This window comes from Alligator mississippiensis, chromosome 1, assembly GCF_030867095.1.
Source record: "Alligator mississippiensis isolate rAllMis1 chromosome 1, rAllMis1, whole genome shotgun sequence".
In the NCBI taxonomy this organism is placed as follows: Eukaryota; Metazoa; Chordata; order Crocodylia; family Alligatoridae; genus Alligator; species Alligator mississippiensis.
Window position 1 is genome coordinate 452,882,119 of NC_081824.1, and position 8,628 is coordinate 452,890,746.

Sequence of the window (8,628 nt, forward strand, 5' to 3'; positions counted from 1 at the left end):
AGTTCTGCCAGCACCTGTTCACTCCTGCCCTCTGTTTTACAGGTAACAGAAAAAATTACCCCTTCACTGGATTTATTCACTTCGGGCCATAATGCTTCTATTACAGTTTCCACAATTAAGTTACAGAGGATTAGGAAATTATTAAGAGAAGTTTTAATAAAGAATCAATTTGAGATCAAAAAAGGTAATGAGTTGTGGTACTTATAACTACTTAAAACACTTTCAACTAATGTACTCATAAATTCCCAGAACACATACTGCTCCTGTCTATGACATGCTGATAAACTAAGTGTTCGTAAACCATTTATATGAACCATCAGACTAAGCAAGCAAATTTCTATGCTACAGAGTTTGTGCTGTGAGATACCTGGTTAAACTGTTTCAGTGATCACTGTTGTTGAAGGTTCATCTCAGCTGGGCCATTTCATGAGATTAAAGTTGTTAAAAACAGTTTCTGCTGGTGCTGCATGCACAGGAGCAGACAAGCATACAGTCTCAGTAGTCTAAAGACCTTTTTTTTCCCCTCTTTTTCTACCTCCATGTTCTCACTGGAAAATCTAAAAACACTTCCTTTCTTACAGCACAAACATCTGGCATCACAAGAAAAGACTTCCTGGCATTGCCTTTGTTGCCATAACTGGCAGATCCCCAGTGAGTGGAAGCCTCTTGTAGAAAAGACTTGGAGGCTGATTGCTTTGGTCCAGAACATTTACAGTGAAAGCCCTGAGGTTAATTGTGTTCAGCTGTGGTAGATAACCACAGCCTTGCAATGGCCCGCTGTAGGAACTGCTAACTAATGTTCTTGGGGGTGATGGGGCACTAGCCTAAGGGAGACACTCCAGCAGTAGCAGAGTGGGGGGCAGATGGGCTGCACCTATGCAATTTCTTATTTCTATAGGGGGAACCTTGGGAATCTGTTTATTTCTCCTGCTAGTGTGGACTGATGGTCCTAGCCCCTTGTACTGTGTGGTCAGAAAGTGTGTTTCAATTACCAGCTCACCTAAATCATGCCATGAGACTAAAGCAGGTCATTAGTTAATTTGTAAGTTGTTTGATATTAGCCAGAACTGAACAAGAGAACAAATAATGCCTAATGTATAAGTGCAGCTCAGAAATTTCACAAAGAAAATAAACTAAGCACAGATTTGGTCCTTAAACAAGGAACAAGAAGTATCAGTGCAATTCGCCAAAGGGATCAGGCAGCTTAAGAAGTGCGGGCAGCCCTAATTGCTGATGAGGTGCAGGTGGAAAGGATCAGGCCACGGGGTGGACCCCGCCCCCTCCCCCGCAGTTGAAAGAGCCTAGCTGAGAGCGCATGAAGGGGAAGGTTGTGGTTGTTGTTATAGTTAATACGGGGGAAGTGGTTGCTTGTTTTGCATCTAGAAGGGCACTGTTTCTGTTTGTTAAATTTGAGGGACTGGGGTTTTTATGTTTGCCTCTTTTCTGAGAGAGGCTTAAAATAGGTGGTGTGTTAAGGGGCTTGGAAAGACATGTGATTGTGTTTTGGCAAGCCCAGTTTGCAGGAGTTGTAGTTCCTATATCTTCAAAGCTGTGTGGACCGTGTGTTTGCCTGCTGGTATGTAGCGCTCTCAAATATTTATTTTGTTTATCTTGGTTTAGAAAAATGTGCATGTGCTAGTGCCTCTTGTTTCTTGTTCTCTTAATAGTTGTACATGTGGTGTTTGGTCACTCTAGTCACTGTCACTAACTGTTCTGCCCAAGTATGCTGTGGCAACTCGATGCTTCTCCTCTTGAAAGGAGGAGTACTTCTGGGCTCTTCTGTAGTTACAGCATGCTTAATGTTGAACTGTATGATTTTTAACTTGACAAGAGTCTTGAAACTTACTTCTTGCAAAGAAGTTGGGACAATTGGAGGTATCTAAAACAGTCTAGACGGTATCAATGAGCAGTTTTCAACTCGGTTTAGTGGAGGTGGCTTCAGAACTGGTTGGAGCACTCCTCCAGTGTAACTCTGGTTTTGGAAGCCCCAGGAGCTGAACTAAATGCTTTGCTCTGTGCAGCTGATTCGGAAAGCCTGTGTATGTTTAGTGTAGTTGGCTTTGGACTTTCTGTACTTCCATTTGCTCCTCATGTTACTACATATGCATATATCTTGAGAAGCTTAATTCCTAAGCTTATAAGGTGGGTTGAGACCTGTGGCTGCAAGGTGTACTAGACTCCTCTGCATACTAACCCTTTCTGGAGTTGCTAGATGCCATTCAGGGTTAAAGAAGGGAAAATGGGGGCTTAGGATCTGCACACAGTGGAGCATCTGGAGGGCCAAAGCTCGGTGTAGGCTTAAATGCAGAACAGGCTCAAAGCAATAGCCCATGATCCTGGTGATCTTCTGAACTATTCCAGGAGATCTAGATTGCTGTCAACGGGCTTGTACACCTAGATACTTGTGGTTCATATGGTATTGGAAACTGTCTGCCTTTTTTGTTGTCCATGGCCAGCAATACCTGTTCTTATGGTTGATTGTGATGGCACAGTAGTCTTTCCCCAGGTGCTGCTGCAGTTGAGGGAGTGGGTAGAATGAAAGCTTCCAGTCCAAGCAGCCCCTCAAATCTAAATCTTCTGCCTATGACTGCCCTGCAGTTAATGCTGTAAGGGCTCTAGCTCACTTGCTCCCTGTCATGCCAAGCAGTCTTGAGTGTACTCCTAAAGTGAAGTAATAAGGTCCTATCACTAGGACGCTACTGTGACCAGCTTTGTGACTGGAGAGCCTGTGAGCTAGAATGGACCAAAGCAGGGTGATGTGGCCCACAAAGCTGTGTTTTAGTATTATTTACTGTCCCGTGCCCCTAGACCTTAGAACCACCACACTTAAGAAATATGAAGCATGGTACCCAGATGTAACTAGCCATGCTTCATGTTACAGGTTGGAAACATCTTGTTTAGGGCTGCCCAACTAGGGGCTAAAATGTGAAAATTGGGACTGATGGGTGTGGAGGTTGCTCAGCCATTTTAGTACTGCTACTGTAGCAGGTATTTCTAGGGCTCCAAAAGATGTCATGTGGTGTGTGGAGATGAAGTGGTTTGCCACTGATGATAAATCAAGTTCTTCCTCTGTATTTGCTTAAGCATGGTGCTTGCATGAAAGCCTGAGTTGACCCAGGGTTGCATATTTGGGGGTGGGAGGGAAGGTGCTGCTTGTTGGTTTTCTGCTCTCTCTGGCTTTGGTTTTATTTGTTTAGGGCTCTTCCCCTTGCCTGGAGTTAGGGCCACTCCTATCCACTGAGGCATTTTGAGTCTTGAAATGCTTCCTTAACAATAAGAGGGAAATGTTTTTAACCAGTACCAAGCCCTATGTAGCACCCATCTCTGGTAGTAGCTAAGCAGGCTACTGTTGACCAGTGAACTACCAGCATGGCTGACCTCTGCCTTTATGCCAGGCAAGGGATGGGGCACCCTCTTTGGAGCAGAACTTGCTTGAGCTCTATGCTAGTGGAAGCTGGGAGAGTAAAGCTAGTTAGCTGGGTAGCAAGTAGGGTGGCCATCCTAGCAGAAAACCAGGATGTCCTCTAATCGGTCTTCCACTGATACAAAACCGGATGCCTTTATATCCTCTATTTCTCTCCAAGTGAAAAATAGGGGACATAAAGGCATCTGGTTTCATATCAATAGAGGACAACTGGATTCTTCTCTATGATGAACACCCTACTAGTTAGCCCCTGGGGTTGTCCTTGCTTGTGCTCATGCAACCTTGCAGAACTCTGCTTACCCCAGAGATTGTAGCACAAGTAGGTATGTGGGTTCAATGTGAAGATCAGGGTGAGAGACAGAATCTTTTGCCTGTGCTGGAGAAGTGGTCAGGAACACTTGCAAGGCTGGATTAAGGCCTGAAAGGCCAGGGCTAAAATGCATTTTGGGATGCAAGATCATCTGTCGGCCTTGGAAAAGAAAGCAAAGCTCTGTGAAATCCAGTTGCTTGGCCTGTTTCGTCATCTCTGTTCTTCCTAGTTCTGTGCACACCACGCTTGGCTGTCCAATTCTGACCTAACCAAACTTGGGACAAGACACTGAGGCTCTCCACAGCCTTTCTGGCTGCTCCAGCAAAGCCTGCCTAGACTTGCATATAGTTATCTTCTCAGCAGTAGCTGAAGAAGTATTGGGTGTGGCTTACCTTACAAGGATTTGCAGATGTGAGGTTGTATTTGCCAGGATTTCTCCTGAGCATTCTTTGCCAGCCCTTCGAACTCTGGGCTGTCTGCTGCTGTGGCTGACTAGGCTGCCGGGAGTTGGGGGAGGCAATGTTCTAGGCAGGAGCTCTGCATCAAGCAGAGAGAGGAAGAGCAAAGCTTGAGGGGATATATGTGATCTCCGTAGTCTGGAAGAAGTTCATTAGAAATGCTTCTTCAACCATCTTTGCATGGCAGGGAGGAAACCTGCAGCGAGTTGAACAAGTCAAGTTGACTTGTCATGGGCAAGAAACAGTTGAGTGAGGGTTGTATATGGAGGTAGTCTGCCTGTGCAGGGCTGGGTTGTAACAGTCCCTTGAAATTGACTTCTCTTCCCCAGCGGAGCTAGCTGTGGAGCTAGTGGAGATCTTGGAATGAGTAGCCCTGGCTGGCTGCCAGGGGAGCACAACTCGGCTGCCCAGAAGTACACAGCAGTGACGCATCCTCTCTCTACTTATCAGCAGGGTTCCTGCAGAGTGAGCTACTGTCTTCTGGTAGCATCTTCTCTTTACTGGGGGTTAATTTTGTCCCGTGTCCCCAGGTGTGCCACCTTACCAAGGCTTGGCATAGTGCAGATGGCACCTCCCTACAAAAGGCAATGGCCTGATGGTCAACTAAGTAGCTTCCTGTTTGGCAGGGTTTAAAATGGGTGTTGCCAATAGATGTGAGAGGCGGTTCTGCCTTTTCTCAGCTATTGCATCCCTCCAGTCTATATGATCCTGGGGTGGGGAGGGGGTTAGAGCTCCAAGCTTCTGCACATGGGGGTGAGTTGTAGTATCAGCTTGTAGAGGATGAAGGACAGCAGAAAACCTGGTGCTGCTTGTGAGGCAAAGCTAATACATCCTTATCGTACACCTCTGACCATTAATGCCTTTTACAAGAGCGAACCCAGTTTCTCTTCTAGCTTCTCAGGTGGTGTGTGTTACTTCAGTGTCAATGTTGTTCCCGTAGCTTAAACCAGGGCAGGGAATGCTCTCACTACAGTTGAGCAAGAAGAGAATTAACCCAACCATCCTGAGATCAGCATCTGGATGGATACTCCACCAAACACCTGGAGATTTTTATAGCTCTCTTCTCTGCAGACTGTGACCACTTAGAAGAGGATGGACATCTCACCTTCATCCTGTGCTGCCGCTTCCCTCCTTTCTTTCATGTCAGTTGGGCCATTTTTTTTTCCAGACGGTTTCTAATATGGTCAAATCAAGGGTGGGGGTTTTGAGTATAAGGCCAGGACTTATATATTCTCTGAGCCTCTCTCTCCTGTGTTTAGTTGCCAGGGCATGGACAGAGGAAAGATCTTGGAGCATCCAAAGAGGAACGGGAACTTGCAGTGGATCTGCTTGGAGGACAGTGACTGTTTCTGTATGGCTGCATGGTAAGACCAAGCTAGGTTATGATGTGGAGGGGTGAGTTGTTGAGGTGAAGGTTCAAGTTGCTATAGGGCACCCATGGTGATAATATCAGCTGGTGCATGCTTCCAGGTAGCAAGTCTTCCTCCCCCTTCATTTGGTAATGATGGATGAAGTCATTATACCAGACGTATGACTCAATTCATGGGAAGTGACCTGTCCTGGCAACTTGACTAAGATGTGTAGTGCTTGTAATGGAACAGTCCCCCTCTAAGAGGGCTTACCAAAGGAGGTTATAACCATAGGCAAACATGGGTACCTCTTCAGTCTATGCCTACACAATTTGAGGCAAGTGCAAGGATCTATACGTGGATGAGATGCCTTGAGATCCAGTAGTGATCATTTAAAAGGAACTGTTCAGCCATGGTTGTACTCTTGACCCTACTGGAAATTCCATTAGTCTTGTTAGGAACCAGCCGAGGGACAAGACTATCAAAATACGGTGAAACCATCTTCTAATGACTAGTGAGAGAGGCATGTTGAGACGCTTCCATGGTATAAGGTTGCTGGCTGATTATGTTAGTTTCTTTCCCTAAGCCAATAGCCTCCTTGGTCTTGTCTGACTGGAGAGAAGACTTGTGAAGGGCTGGAAGGTTACTCCAGAGATCATCTAGTCTAACCTGCTGCTTGTGGCTGGAACATCCCTACCCTGACCATCCCTTTGAGCCATAATCTAATCTGTACACGAGACTACCCTCAACACAGACCTAATGCACTGACCTGCTACAGGTAAAGCAGGGGAGCCATGGCTGCCCATGTCTTGCCCCTAGAAGGTGGTGTCAATACAGGCTGGAGAGATCCTGACCAGAGGGTTGTGCCCTGCAACACAGAGGAAGGCGGCAACCCCTCTGCCCCACAGCCCACACCAATCTAACCCTGGGGTAAAAGTCTTTCCTAGAGACCCATGTGTCTGACCCTGAGTGGAGGGGTAAAGGCCTTTATCCAGGAGCTTCCAGCTTTGCTCCTAGCAGGAGAACTGGCACACTCCAGGTGAAGTCCCCAGTCTTGGCTTAGCCAACCCCCAATGCCTCTGGGGAGGCTTAGAAACACCCTGATATACACAGCAGAAAAAAGAGGTGTGGAAGATGGGGATGGGAGCAACAGGTAAAGCACAAGCATGGAAAATACCCAGAGTAGAAAATGGGCATATGTATGCCTAGATTATCCCCGCCCAGTGGCTGCCCCACCTCTTCTTGAATGCCTCCAGGGATGAAGAGTCCACAGCTTCCCTAGGCAGGCTGTTCCACTGGCTGGCTTCTCACGGTGGCTTTCTCCCAGATATCCACCCTAAACTTACTTTGCAACTTAAAGCCATTGATTCTTACATCCTTCTCCCTGCAGTGAGTGAGAGAGAAGGTGCTTTTCCCTCTTCCTTTCTGGCAGCCTTTCAAGTAATTCCTTCAAATGCCACTTGGGTCAAACTGGTCCCTCTAGATTATGGATAGGACACAATCTCTGTTTTGAAACCTTTGCTGAAACAACATGCTGTCTCTTAACAAGGAATGGGGCTTCAAGCCAGTGTTTCAGTAAGGCAGTGAAATGATCTTTCTTAATGACATTGGCTTGCCTGTAATCCTCTGTATCGAATTGGGCATGTTGGAAGCATGGTGCTGAACCTCCCAGTCTTATCATTAATCCCATGATACCTATTTCTGTAGACCTGTGTGACTGACTGTATCAGCTCTGTTTGAAGAAACAACACCCAAGAAGAAACCTATTTTTCTGCAGTAAACCCAGATGAAGAAAAAAAATAGCTGGGACACCTTTTAGAAGCTTCGAAACCAGACGGCAAATAAAGGTGTTTTGGAATTGCTTGATTCATTAAGCCCCTTTCAAGGATACTTGTGGGAGCTGACTTCTTTCCATGCTTTGATGTGGTCAGTACTACAAAAGCAACCAGGTTTTCATGGATAATGGAGAAGATGTGTGCATCTATGACCCTCTGAAAACAGGTTGGTCTTCCCTTCGTAATTAACAGTAGTTGGGACACAAGTTCTGCCAGCACCTGGTATCGTAGCTACATTTGCCAAGAAAACCATCTTCATTGGTGTGCAGTGATGCTTTTAACATTGGTCTCTTGGCTCACAATTTTGTGTGAGCTACAGCTCATGATAATGCTTGCCAGTTCTTCCTTGTTCTTCAGCGTGGTGGCCTTTCCTTGAGCTAAGCTTCCCGCAAGAGAATGGTAACCATCTTGCCTGCCTCTAAGGGTTTGGGAACATTGGTTGTCAGTCCTACTTGAATGATGGCCCTGAGCAGAGATGTCCAGAACCTCAATCGGGGCCCGTCTGAGAAGTGAGCCAACTCGTAAAGTAAACACAGGTTTTCAAGGCAAGTATGAAAGCATGATATAGTTTAGCTACTATGAGCCCCTTGGGAGCCAGACTCCTGGAAATACAATTTGGTGGCTGTCAATTTAGCCATTTCTCAGGACTGAAGGGTTTGTTTTGTTTTTTTTTTTTTTTTGTCCTCACAACAACTCCACCTTCAGTACAGGCAACCTGCTAAGGAAGTGGTCTCTTTGTAAGCAATGTGCTACTCTGATAGATTGTCGGGTCTGTTGTCTTCAGTGCTGAAACTTATTCCTCCCCCAAGCCCTTGCTATCTGTCAAGCAGTGCAGCTAGGGCAGGCTGGTCTTGTGTAATTGGTAAAATTCAATAGTAATCTTCTCAAAGGTTGATGTGATGAGCAGTCAGGGCCTGGATGTCTTTTCCTGTTTTTGCTAGGCTGACAAACTGAATAACGTATCTCAAGACCCCTAGCATAGTAGTAAGGCTTTTATTTCCTTCATCACTGGTGGGGAAAAAATATTCATTGTGTTGATAGAGCAATGCACCAGACAAGGTAACTGCCCATGGAGTCCAGTGATACCAAGTACCCAGCTGCTCTCTTCAAATCACAAGTGTATGACATGAGCTGCCCTGAAATACCTACCTTGAATTCCTCTTCTTTTACACTGTCTCCACACCCTATGAAGGTGACTGGCCCTGCATGCATGTATTATAGGGTTTGTATGCAGCCTGCTAAAATTTCAACC

At 46.0% G+C, this 8,628-nt stretch overlaps 1 long non-coding RNA gene across 1 annotated transcript; it reads left to right on the top strand.

Moving 5' to 3' along the window:
- The first annotated feature begins 1,257 nt into the window (after positions 1 to 1,257).
- LOC132248515 (uncharacterized) lies at positions 1,258 to 8,364 on the top strand. The gene is made up of 3 exons (XR_009459713.1): positions 1,258 to 1,576; positions 5,452 to 5,556; positions 7,249 to 8,364. It is a non-coding gene; the product is annotated as an uncharacterized LOC132248515 (long non-coding RNA).
- Positions 8,365 to 8,628: the final 264 nt, after the last annotated feature.